At 41.7% G+C, this 19,787-nt stretch overlaps 1 pseudogene; it reads right to left on the bottom strand.

Moving 5' to 3' along the window:
• Window positions 1–17,861: 17,861 nt before the first annotated feature.
• Window positions 17,862–19,787, bottom strand: part of LOC117695959 (uncharacterized) — a 3,769-nt pseudogene continuing 1,843 nt past the window's right edge.

Below are 19,787 nucleotides of genomic sequence, written 5' to 3'. Positions count from 1 at the left end.
ACACACTCACTTTCAGTTTCACATTTAAATAGACACTTTTGTTACAGAGGGGACAATTTGGAGGTCTTTTATTCTTAAGAATAAGCTATCATTTTGCAAAGAAGAGCTCAACAATTAGACATGATGTAAGTTTTGGTAGCTGTCAGGAGACAAGAGGGGGATAGGAGAAATAGAGAAAGCCATCCCTTTGGAGTCAGGGTACAAGAGACCAGGAAGATTCATCAGTTGAGTCAGTAGTTAATTGTGCTAGACGTAAATGATGGGCATGCCTAAGCCCTTCATATAAGAAAGAATTCCAGAGTGTCAGAACAGGCAGGCTCAGGATTCTCACTGGTGTCTGAAAAAAAAGAAAAGGGAAGAAAAAACAGACACTTTTGACTTAGAATTTTAAAGAAGATTAAGGAGCAGAGAAGATGGCTTTTATAACTTGCAGATGACTCAACAAGTAAAAGTGCTTGTTTCAAAGGCATGCTTCAAGATCTGAGTTCAGATCACACAAATCATGGAAAAAGCCAGATGTGGCCTCACAATCTATAATCTCAGGATTCCAACAACAAGATGGGTGACAGAGGCATAAGAACTCACTAAAAGCTTTCTTGCCACAAAGCCTGGAGTATATGCTATGTGTAGTATACTACAGCAGCAGAAAAAGAGAATCCCTGACTCTAAAGATTGAGGATAAAACTAAATCTAAACCTAAATTGTCCTGTGATCTCCACACTTGTACCATGCCATTTGCATGCCTATACACACACACACACAGACACACACACACACACACACACACACACAGAGAGAGAGAGAGAGAGAGAGAGAGAGAGAGAGAGAGAGAGAGAGAGAGAGATCATTGAGTTTTAGAGACTATGATTTGTGCTTCCCACAATTATAGTTAACTCTGTCATTCTGGATTTCTGATGGGGTTGAGAACATATAGCTATTGACCTTAAGAGAAAAGATTTGAGTGGATGGCCGTCAGCTGACATTCATCCTAAAGCCAGGTTCAGAACTAAATGTTCTAGTTAGAATAGATGACAGAGGAGCTGGTTAGTCAACAAAAGGATGGACTGGGTATTAGGACTATCCTGTACCTCACTGGTACAAATTGGCATAATTATGCTCTAATTGTATTTTGAGAGAAAAGTTTCATTTTAACAGGAAGAGTGATGTGTAGGAGGAGCTAGGGTAGGAGGAGTACAGAGACGAAGAAAAGGAGTAAGAAGAGGAGAAGAAGAAGGAGAGAAGAAGCTAGGTGATGAAAGAGAAAAAGAGGGGGAAGACAGGGAGGCAGATATTCATGTATCTCCACCAGTCAAAGATAGTTGTTATATCTAGGTCGGTCAGTGGGTTACACCTCTGATTGAACAATTCCACACTTATAAAGCCTATGATTAACAGTTTTTTTTCAAAAAAGTATAAATGCAAAAAGGGAAAGGGGGCATGGCATATGGGTTTCCTAATGGGGGTGGGGGTAATGGGGATAGGGGATGCCATCTGAAGTGTAAATAAAATATCTAATAAAAAAATTTAAAAAAGATGTGATGTTGTGGTGTGATGTGATGTTGTTCTCTAAAGATACAGGTTATATGAATTGGAGATTTGGCTATTACATTGGTTGTTCATGATTGGTTCTAATGCTTGATTCAACTAAAAAATGTGTGTCCAAAATTTAAAGGTCTTTGTTCCCAATGGAATTTTGATTGTTCAATAAAGATGCCAGGGGCCAATAACTGTGCAAAGAGAGATGGGTCAGGACCACAGAGTTGCAAATGCTAGGAATCAGGAGGGAGGAGAAAGGAATCACCAGGACATGGGGGAGAAAGACAGATGGACATAGGATGTTCATTAGATAAGGCCAAAGAGCCATCTGAAATTTCTGGTAAGTGGCCACTGGCCACTTCCTTGATAGGACACGGGTTAGCAAGAGTAGATTTAGGAGTGCCTTTAGAATTTGCCTTAGAGGTAGCCAAGGAATTTATAGTTTAAAGGTGTGTGTGTGTGTGTGTGTTTGTGTGTGTGTGTGTTCCATATGAAGACCCAAAGATTTCCTGAGCGAGTGATTGGAAGTGCTTCCCATGTGGAGAACAAAGGGGTGTATTAGGAACTCAACAGTACATGGGAAGATTGTGACTGAACGATATTAAGAATGACACCAGAGAGAGCTGGATATGCAGCACACACCACATGGGAGTACCACTAATCTAGTACCCACCCTTGAGTTCTTGAACACTTGCTGTAAAAGAATTACTCCAGAGAGTCTTTGTCCCTCCTTCTTTTTGAGTTGGCACACTGTTTTTGCACATGGAATCACAATTAACCTCAAAAGACTGCTGATGATCATGAGACAGGATATGGATAACCTGTTAAGTAGGTAAGGATGGTGGAAGAGAAAAAAAAAAAACCTGCCCAGAGCAAACACACATTCTATACATCCATTCAGGTCAGGAATCTCCACAGCACACTGCATTCTTCACAATAAGCTCATGCCTCTGGGATACAGAGATCAAACCTTTCTCTGTCACACTGGAAGGTAAGACACAGGAAATAAACATGGAGTAGAGGAAACCAGGAGGAGAAAGCAGCTAAGTCCCAGAGGATCAAATGATGGTGGCTTGTCTGGCCAAACTTCTTCAGTAGAATGAATACACACACGATCACTTTTTTTTCCTAGTTGATAACCCTGAACACACCCAGCAATGCCAGGGAATATATACACAAAGTGGAAGCATGACCTTGTCCATTTACCATTACATTTCCAGGTGCCCCGCCTTTCCATGTACTATACAAAGGCACAGAGTGAAATGTTCAGACTCAGGAAATACTCCAGAGGCATCAGATAAACACAACAAATTCCAATGGCCAATACTGGGTCAAACTGAGCTTCAAAATGTAGAATGGCAATATGAGTGGGTAACAGTGTGAGAAAGATGGGTATTCTGAGCCATACTGATATATACTCAGTGAAAAAAAAAATGTCCTTTGTCTCAAAAGCACTAAAGTTCCAGTCAGTCAATCACTCTCTGCAGACCCAGCTTTTTACTTGGAATCCCTGTTTCCACACACACTTCTACAGAAATTACTTGTGCTGCTGAATATATTTTGTCATACAACCTCTGCTCCAAGATACATGTGTTTTTTTTCAAAATCATCAATTTCCTATAATACAAATAAGGAAACCTTAAAATTGAGATATAAAAATTACAACATTTATTTGCTAGACAAACTGTGACCCAGCAGTAAAAAGCAAACCGTTTTTTTTTTTTTTTCTTTTCCAGTAAAACAAATGGGACGGTTCAATGATAAATTAACTTGGAATATAGCCCAACTAAATTTACCTATCACTCAGTCAGAAAGTTCTATTTTGAGTTCTGGTTATATCTTCACTAACAAAAATACTTAACCCCTAAAGCAACAGTCATTTCTAGCAACTCTTGTAAGTACAGCAAAGCAAGGGAAACACTGGTTTAAAAAATGAAGTAGAAGACATTCTAGTTTATAGAATAATATATCCCACAAAGAATATAAATAAAATTTTGTGATTTTATATGGACACACTCCAAGTATTATGTCAGTATACAAAGTATTTTATTGCTGTATTAGCAATGGGATTTTTTGGGATATATTCCCAAGGGCCACATATAAATAGAGTCAAGGAACAGATTAAATTGAAATCCTAGAATAAATGCTTGGTTTTATAAACTTCCTACAACGAACCTCATATTTATGTATAAAAAGTTATAGAATCTTATATGTTAATATCATGAAGTATTTTTCTACACACACTAAATGTATTCCTTGAGAGGGAAAATTAAAAAATCTAAAGTATATTAGGTTAAGATTACAAGACCATCATAGATCTTTTGATCATGCATCCATTTAGAGAATTAAATGTGTATACAAAATGTATTTTTCATTATACATCATAAAGAAATGAGTTGGTGACAACTATTCTTTGCATCATATTGTCAACTTACATTAACCATGAGTATGTTCTTGGTATGCGTGTAAAAGAAACACCTTCATTCTGTTCTCATTCAATCATCCACAGATATACTTAGAAGAAGGTGCAGAAGTGTGAAAAATGTTACATGTATCTTTTCTTTCAAACATTCCACACATGGAATAGTAGCCTGAGATTGAAGAGTACTTAACTGGGCTTTAGTTATCTATACAGACCACTTGAATTAAGTCCCCAAATTAGCACATCAAATAACAAAACCAGGCATAAAGCAGGTTGAAAGGGTACGTGTGAGACAATGTGGGCATTATTGATGGCCTCATAAACAGACACTGAATGCCCTCAAGACTAGCCAGGGATGTATGACCAGGGATCAGTGGGTCAGAGGTGAGTAGTCTGAATGTTGTCCAGAGGTATGGGAAAGAAATGAAACCCCAAAAGCCATGGAGAAAATACAAGATCCCTAGGATCAGATCCCTAGGATCAGAGGTGAAATACTTGAGGGATTCTTGGGAAGAGAGTGGAAATCTATGATCTTTTTATAGAGGTAAACTAGCATGTTTGGTTGGGTAGAGTTTGAAATTCCAATACTCTTCCTCAGAGACATCTGTTCATTATAGTGAATGTGGTGCTAGGTCATGCAGCAGTCTGAGCATTTATCAAAAACCTGGGTGACAGTCCCACACTGGTTCTCCTTCTTAAGCATATGTTCAGCTGCTAGGTCTAGGTATGAAATGTGGGGAACACATCATTTTGGTTTCTGCCTTGAGGCAGTGAGCTTCTGTTCTGGGCTGCACTTGCTAAGCTTGGGCTCTGCAACTTACAGTCTGGGAGGTCTGGAGGTCCCTTTGGGTGGATGGAAATACTATAGGTCTTAAAGATAGGGTGGGGAATGTCTGAGGACCCTGCACCAGAGGAGGACAATGTGGTGTCCTCCTTGGTTAGAAAGGCATATTTGAAGATGGCCTGGGAAAAATGAAATCTGAGACCCACTGGAAAATCAGAGGCAGGAGTTTGGAAGGATCTGAGGCCCAATTATGTACTTAGTGAGTACACTCCTACAGGAGAATACTTTGAAGTTCTGAGAATCCTTTGGGTACTGGTGGACTATAATTCTCTATTAGAACAGGCAGCATGGGATGCTTTCGTGAGAAGAGGAATATTTCAGGTATAATTAGGGAGAGGAAATCGTCTAGAAGCCAAGTCAGTAAAAGAGGGCACTCAGAGTACTTTGGGTAATGGGAGACATATCCAATCTTCCTGTGTGCAGAGGAGGAATTGTTTCTGCCCCTCTGGGGACATGTGATAGATCCAAGATGCTCAAAATTAGAAAGATGAGATTGGAGCCCTCCAAGATTATTTGGAAGAGGCTCAGCCTCTCTTATTCTTTATGTCTGGAGTACTACTGAGCAGAAGTTGAAGGTTGATTGATACCTTGAGAATTATAGAACGCTCCTTTATTAGCTCCAAACCTGAAATCACAATCTAGAATACATATCATGTGAATGTCCTTGCTAGGCATGACAGATGTCTTAGAAGTCTTTTAAGAGGCTGCAATGCAGTAGCATCAGGTTCAGTGTCTTCCTCAAATATATGTCCATCTATGCATTCCTCTGCATGGAGGACAGACTATCTGTGTCTGTGAGACCAAAACAAAGAAAGTAGTCTGATTTTCCCTTGCCTTGATTCCCTTCTCTTTGGGACCTCAGTTCACAGTGCTCTGAGATCTCTTAGGTCAGAAAAATGCTTTCCAGACCACTGAAATTAGAAGTTGTTTGTAAAAGATGCACTGGGAAGATGGTGATTCTGGTGGGTTTCCTCAATCACACAGGCCAGGTCTGGAGCACTCCCTCTTATGAATGTATAAATATTCCTGTGTAGAATGGTGGAGGAGCTTGGGCAGCTTTGCATGGAAGTAGCACTGTTGTGCCCTTCCTCTACAAGGTAATGTGCCAGACTTCATGGGAATAAGAGTGTCACAGCACCCTGGTCATAAGTGGGATTTCTGAGAAACTCTGTGAAAAGTGAAATTCTATACTCATTTGTCACAGTGGTATAATCTCTGGCTATTTTCAATAAAATAATAATGGCCATTTCTCATTGGAGAACATGTAAGTACCTTGTGGAGCAGAGTAAATTTCAGGATTGCTAGATTACTTTCCAAATATCTTTCAGTATTTAGAGTGTCCCTATATTTTCTGTGCTGTATCAAAGTCCAGGCTGCAGTTGTTTCATTATTCCAACAGGATGAATGGTTATCTTTAGGCTATGAATCTTTTGGTCAGAGGAAATAAGTCCAAGGCCTCTTTATTCAGTGGAGGAATGTCTCAGAATATATGTAGTAGGAATAAGTTCAGAAGATATCCTAGACAGTTGGGATATAGCAGGCACACCATGTCAGTAGAACAAGATCAATTGACACCTTTCAAGAGAGGGTCGGCAGGAGTCCACATTGGGATAAAGGATTTCCGGAAATGTGGGCATTAGGAGAAAGTGTTGTTGCCCCCTAGACAGAAGGATAAGAGGAAATCTTTATGAGTAGACATGGAATGTCTGAGGCTCCTCATTATAGGCAGAGATAAAGGCATCAAAGACCCACTATGAAAGGATGACATTTACAGACCTCTTGGACAGAGTATATGCATTTGAGGACTACTGGGACAAAAGTAGTTATTCTGATGTCCCTTCCAGATGAGAGGTGTTAGATGTGAGATACAGTTAAGTAGAATTTGTGTGCCCTCTGTCATCAGAAATGAATTTGAAATCCTTCTTGATCACAGAGTGTAATTATTGAGGACCTTTTTGCCTCGAAGTGGAGTTTGAGGCTTTGTGCAGGGAGAGATTATCTCATGCCCTGTCCATCTTGTAAGATAGATATTGGACCCTCTTATATACAGAGGGTGCATTTGATTTATAATGAACAGAAGTTGGTTATCTAAATCAATGATGTTCAGAAGTAGAAGATTAAAGCACACTTAGAGTCTGCTTAAAGTCCCAAAGCTCTTTAAGGATAAAAAAAATGTCCTAGCCTACCTTGAGCAGGGGAAGTAGCACTGCTTCACAGTTTAGATTTGCATCCTCAGTTACACAGTGATAGGAAGCAATCTAAGCATTATTCATGAGTCATGATTGTTAGTCTCTAAGACCTCCTGAAATTTGTCATCAGCTACATGGGTAAGTGCATGAAGGATGGTATGAAAAACAGAAGACTGCAGTGTCAGGCTCTGTTAACACAGGGCAGAATTAAATGTTGCCCCTGTGGTCACACAGGTATTTTCTTAGAGTCCATGGTTAAAGGGAAACGATCTAAAGTTCGTCATCATTGGGTTATGTTTGAGGCCCATATATAGGTGGGGCATAATTTGAGGACCCTTTGATCTCGGTCCCTTTGGGCAAAATGAAAATTCTGAGATCCCAGTAGTTTACTCCAGTCATTTTTATTATTGACCTTGGACAGAAGGGAAAGTTTTAGGGTAGTATTTGTAAGAGCAGAAAGGCCTGAAGGCCACCTATTCCAAGTTAAGTGCTGATGACCCTTCATCCAAAAGAGATGGTATGAGATGCCAGGAAAATAGATGCAGTTTCAGTAGCCTGTATTCATAACTGGAACACCTGGAGTCATCCAGAATTGCTTTGCTTAGAAATAAAGTGCCTGGCCATGTTTAACCAAATAGCAAGCTCTAATCCTCTCACTGTGCAGAAGGGAGAAATCTAGCTTACCTTGGGTAGTGGGAGAACATTATGGTACTGCATCATTTGCATCAAAAGTGTCTTCCAAGCTTTCATTATCTGTATATTGTACATCCTGTTGGGAAGAGTACAAGAAACAATCAGCAAGCTCTTTCTTCAGGATGAGAAGTGGTCTGAAATCTGATGCTCACTGGAAGTGGTATTGGTCTGTGTATATCCCTAAATGAGAGACAGGAAGATTGCATTTCTGACAACTATCTATAGACTGCATATTTGTTAGTTTTTGCTTTTCATTTCCTGCCCTCTTTCCAACACCCAGAAACTTGTGGGGTCCCACTCTGAGGTTGCAATTGTGTTTGCCTGGCAATTTGGTCAGAGAGATTGGCACTAACATAAGACAAGTTAAAAGTCAAGTGTAAAGTGCCCTTGGAATGAAGCTATGAACTAGGGTATCCCATAGCTAGAGGCTACATCTGAAGTTCCTATTACTACAGATGGAATGCATGAGACCCACTGGGCCACAGGAGAGAAACCTGTGGTCTCTGTCATCATTGTTTCATGAGACATACACCCTTGGCCAGGAACTGGATGTCTATAGTCCTTGTGGTTGAAAGAGGAAATCATAGCCTCCTTTTACACTAAACTGAACTGCATGTGAGTGGATTTGATTCTGGCTTCTACAGAAGGGATGGCATAAGGCTTACTTGACCTTGGGCCTCTTTAGCCAGAAGACATATGACTTAGGCCTGCTTTCAAAGAAACAGAAAGTTTGAGGGTGTTTCCTCTAAGTGAGTACTTTAGACCACCTTGAACAAATGAGGAAGGTCTTCAGTAGATTTAGTCTTAGGAGGGAGGTCTGACATTCTCTTCAGCAAAGTAAAAGGACTGAGGTATCTTGGGAAGAGAGAAAGTGCTCAGCCCTATATGAGAAAGAGAAAACTTTGAGACCTGGTTGTGCAAAGGTATGGATGGGTTAGAAAGCCCTAGGAGAAGGGGTAAGTACCATCCAGCATCCTGTTAGACATGAATGCCCCTATTACCTTATTCAGTAAAGGAAGGTCCCAGCTCTGCGCTTCAGCTTCTAACTGTTCTTTAGTTGGTAGAGTTTTCATATCTTGTGTTTGCTCTGGGAGAGTTCAGGCAACAAGACAAGCCTTTTTCAAACAGCCTGGATGCCTGTCCCTGGCTAGGTTGCCTCCTTCATTTACTCTTCACATGTCCACGTATGGACAGCAGCAATGAGATTGGGCTATGGAGCATAACATAGGATCCAGTCAATAATTTTCCCCATAGACCTGGGACCTCAAACCAGAGTGAAAAAATATATTTCGTTAGCCACCATGGTAAACGGTGAAAAGCTTGAATCTCTCTTATTATAGTGTATATATTGGAGGTAGTTCAAAGACACATGAGAATGCTTGAAGATACAAGGCACGGTACACTATTATTCAAAAGAGCATATCTAATGTCACTTTTGATCAAAAGGAATGTGGGAGCTTCCTTTGGTCAAAGACAGTGGCTCACATCCCCCCTTGCAGAAGTGGACAAGATCTAAGGCCACATTGTTGGTGAAGGGAAGCACAGAGGCCACTTTCTCTCAGGCAAAAACAACAACAACAACAACAACAAATAAGGAGTGTGTGAATTAACTGTGCAACAGAGGATTTCTGAGAACCTCTTCTCAGAATGAAAAGTTCTAAGACCACCTTCAGCAAATGAGCAATCCTGAATGTCTTGTTTCATAAGGTAGAGGTCCCCAGTCATATTTTGTAGAACAGAAATATCCAGTACACCCATGGTCAGCAGGGGAAGGTTCTAGACTACACTGGGCACTGTGGGAATTTTCTGACTGCCTCACCCCAGATGCATAACCTATGTGAAATCTTTGATAGTCTGGGCAATGATAACCACAATCTTCCAACAAGCATTGACGTTTCTCAAAGGCTGTGTTCAAACTGCACATGTCTGCAAATACATGATAGGCATCAAGCATTTTTAATTTAAAATATTTTGTTGGATATTTTATATACTATACAGATTTCATCCCCTCTCCCCATTTCCCCTCCCTAACACCCCCTAGCCCTTTCCCCCTCCTTCTTCTTGTTTTTATACCATTTTAATTACATGTGACTCTTAAGGTCAGTTCTGCATTTTTCATTACCAAATTTGAGGCACAGGGTGTGAAAGCTGATTTCATCTTTCTATCTCCTATCCTGTGATCTAAAAGCAGAGAAATGTGAGGTACCATTGGTTACAAATATGTTGTAAGGACATCTTGGACAGAGCAGTTAGCTTTAAAGAAACTTAGTTAATAGGGGTGTTTGTGAGGCATTATCTGGTGGTTCTTTTGTTGCACAAGTGGACATGATGTCCCTTGGTGTAGAGGATGAAGGTTTGAAACACCCATTTTACACAGGGGCTAGTTTAGAGAGCCCCTTTCAATAGATTTTGATTTCCCAGGGCCCCCTTTGCAGATATTGAAGGTCTAAAATCCATTTGGCTGGTGGAGGTCAACAATAGGCCCACAATCCTACTGGGAAGACAGATAGGGAATGTTAGATGCTCTTTTATGTAGAATGATTGGTATAAAGCTCCCTTGATCTGACAGCCCTTTAAGGAGAAAAGACTCAAGCAACTTGGTAGGAATAGGAATATGTAAAGACCACGTAAGGCATAATAGGTGTTTAAGGGCCAACTTGGAAAATGGGGTCTAAGGCAATGTTAGTCCTAGGAGAGTTCTGCCATTTTGTTCAATGTAGTGAGAAGGAGTAAGTTAATATTAACCCTGAGGCCCTATTGAAAAAAGAGGACAGAATTTCCTTCAGGCAGAGTGAAGGTGCCATATACACTTCTGTCAAATGTAAAGGCCCCCAGGTACATTATACAGTGGAGAAATTTTCTGGCAGTGATTATAAGTTTCCAATTCAGAGTTTTGTATCTGTATAGCTTGTGTTCATTCTGGGAGAGAGCAGGCAGAAACTCATTTCTTTTTCCCAAGGGTTTGGATGACTGTTGCTGGCTAGGTTACTTCTAGTTTATTCAGCTGTCCAGATCTAGGCAGAAATGTTGGGAGTCAATATGTTTCTGTGAACTTGCCTGGCACCAGATGGCACAGGTTCTAGGCTCTGATTCTAAACTTGGACTATTGGACCTCAAATCAGAGTAAACTAGGGTCCCTTGTTCTTACAAATTGGTTGGAAATCTCTGTCTCTAAGTTCTCCACAAGCTGTTCAACAGCAGTACAGGCGGGAGCAACAAAGTTGGACCTCCTCCATTTCAAGTGGCAATCTTAAAGTTAGAAGTTGGATCGGGGCTCAGATTTTTAATGCCAGGTTCAAAGATATCATTTTATGTCCCAGGATATCCATTCACAGTAGTCTGTCATCCCTTCAGTCATTTGGGGATGACTTGTCATCCAGATCAGAAGGGAAACATTAAGACCTCCTAGAGAAATCGAACTGAGAATTCTATGACTAAAATTGGATTCTCTGAGGAAACCATTGTCAGGGGATGCTTGCTCAAAATATTATGGGAATTTTATACATTGATCATTGCTGCTATCTCAAGGATATCAGGACCTCCTTTCTTCCCTGGGGTACTCATTCCTTCTACCTTTGATTAAGGGGGCATGCTATTTTCCCATTGAAGCAAAGGGAGCCTCAGATCATTCCAGATTGTCTAAAAGAGGCTTAAACATTCATTTAAGTTGAGGAATCCCATACAACTTCCTGAACAACTCTGTGAGTTTTCATGTCGGTGGCTTCTCTGTAAGCTCTGTAATCAGAAGAATTTGTATTAAATCCCTTTCAAATTGAAGGGTGTCTACATCTCCCTTATTCCAAGAAGATAGAACGTGTACTTCTTCATTGACAAAATATACATGTCAAACATTCTTCATTGCATCATTACTGAACCTACAGTTTTTCTTGAGCTGAAGGAGAAATTTGGGAAACAATAGTTCACAGCTTCCTGATATTATAGACTGAGCCTCAGATAGTTTTCCTATTGTTACCCAGATTTCCCTTTCAGCTCAGTTTTGTAGGTTCATTAATGATGCAATGAAGAATCTTTGACATACACTGTCAAGGATAGCCTTGTGATGGGAGAGATGATCCGACTATAAAAAATTCCATAATATTTTGAGCAAAAATTAAATTGCTTACCTTAGCTCATGAGGTCTTAGCATTGTCTCCCCTTCAAACTGTTCTTCAGTCTAGAATATCCATACCTTTAGCTGAAGCAGCAGGAGACCAAATAGAGTTACCACGATTCATGATCACCATGGGTATGTGATCACACCTCAGCATGATTGCCTCCTAAGAATTATATCCAACCAACCAGAACTATGCTAGACAGTTGATTTCACAGCAGGTCATGTGACTTTACTCAAGGAAGTAGCATAAGGTTCCAGGATTTGCTTTCTCCTCTTGATTTCTGTGAACTTTGACCAAAGGGAGCAATGCTCCTTGGTCAGAGGTAAAATATTCCACAGGCCCCTGAGCAGTAGGAATTGTTAAGAGAGCCTTTTGGGTCAAAGGGTTAACTTTTTAGATGTCAATCATCAGAGGAAGAAAAATACCAACATTTTGAGAAGGAGAAAGGCCCTCAACACTGTTGGACAGTAAAGGAGTATCCCTGTTTACCTTCTGTAGAGGAGGCTGGTCCAGGAAATCCAAGCCTCCACATCTTCATCAAACTCTAGAAAATTCTTATCTCTGAGGACTCCATTGTGGACTTGACAGCAAGCTGAGGATTCTTCTGACAAGTTGGGCCAAAGTTCCTGGGGGTGTTCCCTATTTAAACTTAAAATAAGCCACCCAGGTGTGGGTGTCGAGGACAGTTACCTTTCTGGTGAGCAGATTAAGGATAGATGGCCTTGGATCCAGGCTGAGGTTTTGATTCAGTGGCCATGGGACTTGAATCTAGGGTTCTCTGAGGCTTTTTGGTGGTCAAAGGTGTATTTCCTACCCAATAATATCTAAGGGAGAATTTCTTTCTTCTCTTAGTTGAGTGGTAAACCTGTCAGCCCTGAACAAAGAGAGAAGCTCCTGTGCATTCTTGGTCACAAGGATCCTTGTAGGTCACTCCACAGGTGAGCCTGAATGTCTGAGATACACTCCTCAGTGACTAAGTCAGTTCTATTGCTTGATTCAATAGAGGGGCATGTCTCTGACACCTCCAGTGCAGACAGAGGAAGAATAAAATGCTTTTATTCAAGTTCAGCTCACACCATGGGCATACCCTAATGTCAGAAGCTACTATGGTTAGAGGAAATAAGGCTAAGGCCCTCTTCAGAAGATATTCCAACTGGGTATCAGCCTCCTTGTCATCATGGCTTTGTTTACTTCTGAGTGGGCATGACTTGATGGAGTTATTAGCTGGAGACCTAAATTGTCCTTGTTCTAGAAGGGTCCATCTGAGGCCCCATTGTGACTTCATCAGTTCTATTGTATGCTGATCATAAAAGGGCTGTATCTGTGGCCTTCTTGTCAAGGTCAGAAGGCCTTTGCTTATTATGCCATAAATTTTAGGACCTCTTCAAGTCATTGAGGACTTATGGGAGACCTTAGTTCTGAGGTGGTAACTCTGAGGTCAATTTGAGCAATTAATAAATGTCTGAGGTTTCAGGTTCTCAAAGGACTTGTATGTTAATGCTCCCTTGAACACTGGGGAATTTGTGACACATTTGATGTTGAGAGGGTACATCTGAACCACCCTTGAGTTACTGGTGAAAGTTGTAAAGCACATTGGTCCTATACAGTTAAGATGAAGGTCACTTAGGCTATTGGGGAAGATCTGAGTATCCCTGGTTCACAATGGACAGGTCAAAAGCCCCCTTGATCGATACAGAAATTTGGAAGATCAGTAGTTCTTAAGCTGTAGGTCTGATGCCTACTTGAGAATGACTGGAGTGCATTTAGCCTCCTGGTTAAGACAGAGTATACCTGAGGACCCCTTGAGAACCTTGAGAATGATTTGAGCTCCAATTCAGAGATTTGGGGAAGTGTGTGTTTTCCTGCTTTTGTGTCAGAAACACAATTTGAAGGACCCATGGACAGAATGAGAATGTTGACCTATCACAAAACTATTAAGGATACCAATCTTTAGAGGCAAAAGTCTCATACCATGTAGGGGAAAGCAGAAATTGCAAAGACTCTTGTGTCAGGGGAAGATCAAGAGTCAAGTTGGAGAGTAGAGAAGGCCTGAAAATTTCCTTATCTAGTCTTCATGGGAACCAAGAACATTCCTATCATGCAGGCCAGGGAGCAGTGTAATCAATCTCCAACAAGCTAAGAGGCAGTACTTAGCTAGGTCTCCTGATAACTCAGTTGCCTATTTTTGAACATCGCATGGTTTGTTATTTCTGCTGACCAATTTTAATATAAATATATATATATATATATATATATATATATATATATATATATATATAAAAAAATGTATATATACATATATATAATTATGTATAATATATAAATATATAAAATATATTTAAATATATATATTCTCCTGGGTTTATCACTTTGCAGGCTACTCTTAGGCATCAGGACCTCAGACATCCATGTCCTGTTATTTGGATGGAGGTCATTAGGTCATCAGATCAGAATAAGATGCACTCAGTGCAACTTTAATAGAGGGAGTTGTTTTTTTCACCAACTAGGTCAGTTCAAGTAGGCCTAGATATACAGTGGTCAGAAGAAGCACATGTTATTCTCCATGAAGAGCACATTTTATAGCATGCCATTTTGACTACAAATTGTGAGCTACTCTTAATCAGAAGGGGGAATACTTAGCATTCTTTTAGTCAGAAGAACTTACCTGATGCTTCAATGTGTATCTGAGGCAGCTAGAAATAGAAGTTGTAAGTTTGATAGATGGTGGATGAGAAGAAAAAGTATTAAACTCCTGCTGTTTATATGGGGCACAGAGTGGGAAAATATAAGGGTGACTTTTAGATTAAAAAAAGAATTGAAAAAGCCATGGTAAATGAGAGTAGGGCCCAGGCCACCCTCTTGAGATGGGCTGCCTTAGAGCTTCCATTTGGCAGGCTGGGAAGTTCTAATGCCTCCTTGGGAAGAAGTGGAAATTCGGAGGCTTCCTAGGGCAGAACTTGAAGGTGTGACCCACTGTTGATTATAAGACACATTTCTGAATACTTTTCTGTCATAAAAAGCTTCTCTAAGACCCAGTGTCTTAGATGGGGCATTTGAGAGTCTATCTCTTTCAGCCTGAAACATTCTGAGGCTGCCTGAAACAGGGCGTACATATCCAATGTCCCTTTGGTAAGAACTAGAAAGTCTTAATCTATATTGTTCAGTTTGAGAAGGACTGATAGCTCCTTTAGAGGAGAAGATATAACCAGTATATCTCCTACTTTGAAGTGGGATCCTTTTGAGATTGCTTCGAACAAAATGTGTGTATCTGTGGCCCCCAAGGTTAGAAGGGTTATAAGGGGGTATCCAGATTCATATTGGAGTGCTGGGTCTCTCCCTTGGTAGGAGAGGGAAGGTACCATGTCCTCTGGTTGACATATGATATGACTGTAATTTCTTTGTCTAACAGGGAAGTGATGTTGTACTCCCTTTTGGAACTGGTGGAGGGATGAATCCTCATAAGATAGGAACCAAAGCTGTGTGCTCCCGTTTGGAACTAATGGAAGGTTTCTCTCCTTCTTGGACAATAGGAGCATGTTTTGAGCTCTCCTTAGTAGAAACAGGGTGGCTGGTATCCTCTTGGGGTGATGATGAATGTTTGACACCCCCATGGGGACTGTCTTCATCTTGAGATGACTCAATGCCTTCTTGGTCTGCAGCAGACCTTTTCCAGGGCTCCATGGGTTTCAGAGGCATTCCTCTCTCTTCTCCTGGTAAAAGTAGTGTGTCTGGGAATCTCATGAGGAGAGGTGGAATGCCTGAGGCTCTCTTCATGAGAGTTAGTGGTTTGTGTGCACTCTTCAGTAGAGATGAGGATGCTATGCCCTCTTGGGGAGTAGCTTTAGGTTTCTTATCTTTTTTGGAAGATAAAGAATATCTGAGCTCTCTTTCTGACAAAGAAGATGGTTTGCAACTCTCATGTTCAGAATTGGAAGCTTGAGTGTCCCTTTGGTCAGAAGGGGCCTCTTTTGATGTGGTTTTAGTAGACTTGGACTGTCTGTGAATGCCTTGGGGAGGTGGGGGACTTCTGAGGCCCTCCTCAGGAGATGGTGAGGATCCACAGGCTCCTTTGGCAGAATCTGAAATGGTGAAGGTTTCTGTTGGTCTCAGTTTCAAGCTTTGCACCCCTTTTGTCAGAATTGCAACCTCTTAACCCCATTTTGGAAGAATGGCAGAGTTCCCAGCCCTCATCTTCTGATGGCACAGATTTCAATCCTGATTGGTCTAAAGAGGCATGTCTTGATCTTGTTTCTACCATATTAGAATGTCTGGAGCAACCTCCTGGAGAGGGAGAAGGAATGACACCTTCTTTAGGAGGGGAACTGGAAGTGGGACTTGAGTCTTTTTTGGCATACTTGAAAGATGTGAGGCTACTTTCAGCAGAAGAGATACGTTTTAAGACATCAAGTTCTGAAAGCGAAGTTTGGATATCCCCTTCAGGAAATGGGACAGATTTCAATACCCTTTTGGTAGAATTGAAAAGTCTAGGGCCTTTCTTGGGAAAAGAGAAACGCCTCTGGCGTTCTTTATGAGGAAGAGATAGGAACAAAGTCATCACGTGCACAAAGGGACAGTCGAGAAACTCTGTTGAACAGGAAGTTTCCTACAGTGTCTTGGATAGATGGCGTAGGTTCTAGAAGCCCCTGGGCTGGTTGAGAATGTTCTAGAGTTTCTTGTGGAGATGTGGGTGTTCCCAGAATCCTTTCTTCAGATACTAAAAGACCCAGAGCACCTTCATTAGTTTTCAAAGGCCCCAGAGCCCCTGGCACAGATGGCAAAGATTCTACAGTCCCTGACACAGAATCTGAACTCATAGAAATGCATTGGGTAGATGGCAGGGGTTCTTCTGACTCTGGACTAAGTGATGAAGAAGGTTGAAACCTGAGGGAGTTTTTTGCAGGTGACAAAGGCTCTATAATTTACTTGGGCAACAGGTGCTATTTCCGCAGTGTTTTGCACACATGGCAATGTTTCCTAGTTTGCCCAGGGCAGATTCAGAAAGACCAAGATCTTCTGGATTAGATGGATGAATATCCTACAGTCTCTTTATCCAAACAGGTTCCTGGGGGCTCTTGGGATAACAAGGAAGTTTCTGGAGACCCTTGGGTAGATGTCAATGTTCCTAGAACACCCTGGGCAGACAGGGATGAGTTGAGAGACAATAAGTCAGGCTGTGGCACTGTCAAATCCAATTGGACAGATGGAGAAGATCCTAGACTCACTGTAGTAGATGCTGAAAATTTGAAATCTGTTGAAGAATTGGATATTCCTGGCTTGCCATGCATACAGGTGTAACCTTCCAGATTCCCCTGTAAAGACAGGCAAGGGCCTCCAGCTTCTTGAACAGATAACAACGGTCCTGGATTCACTTGAACAGATAGAGACATTGTCAAAGGCCCTAGGGAAGATGATACAGATCCTAGTGTTCCTTGTCCAGATAAAGAAATTACCATAGGACCTTTGGAAGAATGCATAGATCCTGAAGATTCTGAAGCAGGTGGATCTGTGTGTAGGGCTCTTTGAGCAGAATTCAAAGACTCATTTGGTCCCTGGCATGAAGAAGAATGTCCTAGAGTACCCTCTGTACGTTTTGAGAGATCAAAAGTCCCTTCTACAGAAAGGGAAGTATCCGAAAGGCTTAGGGAAGAAAGTAAGGGAATAAGGTGGGCAGATATTGAAAGTTCCAGAGGTGAGCCACCAGATACCACATGTCCTGTGGTAGATGTTGAAGATTTTTGCACACCTGGTGCAGATGATGAATATCCTAGAGAGCCCTGGGGAGATGGCAAAGTCTCAACAAAGCCTTGTGCTGTTGCTGAAATGGTCAGAGATCCTTGTTCAGATTCCAAAGTTCCTGCTTGTCTTTTGAGCAGGGTGGGTATATCCCTGACACACTGGAGTAGATGGTGAATCTGCCACTGTGCAGGCTGTAGAGGTGCACTGTGTTCCTGTACCTTGTGTATGTAAAGGACTTGAAAACCTTTGAGGGGATGTAGAATGATGGGCAGAACTTTGCTTAGATGTGGATTGACATACTGTCCCCTGTGTAGATAAACAGGGTCCTACAGCTCCATGAGCAGAACCTGAAGATGCTTGAGTTCCCTGTTCTGTAGAGGAAAGACCCAGAGGATTATAAGAATCTTTCAGAACATTGTTATGTATTTATCATTGCCTGGGCTGAGATCGAAAGTTTCAGAAGCCCCTGGGATGATTGCAAAGGTGCTAGACACCCTTGACTGGATGCAAAAGTTTCTGCCCTACTTGGATAGAAGATGAATGTCTACCAGGTTCTGGAGGTGTATGTGGCAAGTTCCTAGGTCACTGACACAGGTGAGAAAAAAATTTTGCTACATCCTCCCTCACCATGGCGAATGGCCCAAGGTACTCTGGGTTGCGTGTGCTTGTCCCCAAAGAAAAAGTTTCCTCTGCTGCCCTTGAAAGTCCTTTGCCTTTTTGAGAAGTAGCAAAGCTCCTAGAACCATCCCTGGAGCAGTGCCTAGTCTGTGGGGAACATGATTGTGCATTGTCCAGTATGTTGAGCAGTGAGAAAATGTAAGAGCCCTTGGGAAGGAGTGGGATGTTTCAAAGTCTTGGAACAGATGACACAGTTTCTATATGCTTTTGTTTGGATGTGGACGGTCTCAGAGCTCTGGGCAGATAGGGAAGTTCCCAGAACCCCTTGTGCAGATGACAAAGATCCCAAAAGTTCCTTCTGCAGATAAGGGAATTCCCAGAGGCACTTGGGCACATGGAAAGTTCTAGTTCCTGCTTGTCACTTTCTTTATAACCTAGAGTCCCTGAGCTAGGACACAAAGGTTCTTTAATCCCCTGGGCAGCTATGGGCTTTCCCAAAGTGGTTTCTGCACAAGGGAAGCTTGTGCACACACCTGAGTAGATGCTGGTGGTAATGGAGAAATTTGTGCAAATGCATGCGGGTTCAAGAGCTGCTTGGGAATATAGGGGAACTTGACACAGTTTTTTGCAAAGATGATGAGGGGCTGACTTGCTTGTTTTGGTGAGGTTTGACCAAAAGGCGTCATGGCATGGGCAAAGTTCCTGTAGTCCTCGGCACACACTGTGACCTTCCTAAAGAACCTGAGACGAAGACAATGCCTATGAGTAGGACGCTGGGCAACTCAGATGTTCCCCGAGTCTTTTGAGAGATGAATGACTGCTGGAGAGAATGTTGAGTACATCGTGACTGGCACAGAGTTGCCTGAGCAGATATGCAAAGTTTGGTAGACAGAAAATGTGCTAGATCACTGGAGACTTCTAAAGAGATATCCTGAGATCCATGATCCTATAGTGAATGTCCTGTGGCTCTGAGGGACATGGCAAATGGCCTGTAGTCCTTGGAAAGAAGGTGAGGTATCCTGAGATTCTACCTTGTGTGATGAGTACCCTAGCTCTTTTTGGGTAGATGTTGAATTCTCTGGAAACTCTGGGGTAGATGGCTAAGGAACCCACACAGTTTCTTGGACAGCCATAGAATGTTCTAGAGGCCATTGTTTACATCCCACAGTTGTGAGAGTACCTGCTGTCGTTAGGGGAGCTTTCTGAGCACATTGTGCAGATGATGAAGGTTTCACACTCCCTTTGGAAGATAACCATGGTTTTTTAGTTCTGGTACTAGAAGAGATCCTTGTTTAGTATGGCAATTTTCTAGAGTCCTAGTTTCAGATTTGGGCAGTTGCCTAGCCCCTCTCCGAACAGAGAATGTTTTTTTCAGCGCCTTGATTAGATGCCAATACTTTTTCCTTCCTAGGTGGGCATGTTTGGTAGATCCTAATGCCCCTTATGACATGGTTGAAGGGCCTCCAGTCCCTTGTGCTGATATAGATTGTCCCAGGATTGTCATTTTCTGATTGGTATTCTGTCCCTTCCCTTGTTCATATCCAAAGGCTCTAGGGTACCTTGTGCAGAAAGATTTTTAGAGCTTTCCAAGGCGTGGAAGATTTCAGAGATGTTTGGGGTAATGGCACACATTT

Source organism: Arvicanthis niloticus (assembly GCF_011762505.2).
Source record: "Arvicanthis niloticus isolate mArvNil1 chromosome Y unlocalized genomic scaffold, mArvNil1.pat.X SUPER_Y_unloc_1, whole genome shotgun sequence".
NCBI lineage: Eukaryota > Metazoa > Chordata > Mammalia > Rodentia > Muridae > Arvicanthis > Arvicanthis niloticus.
This window is presented reverse-complemented; position numbering and strand designations above follow the sequence as displayed.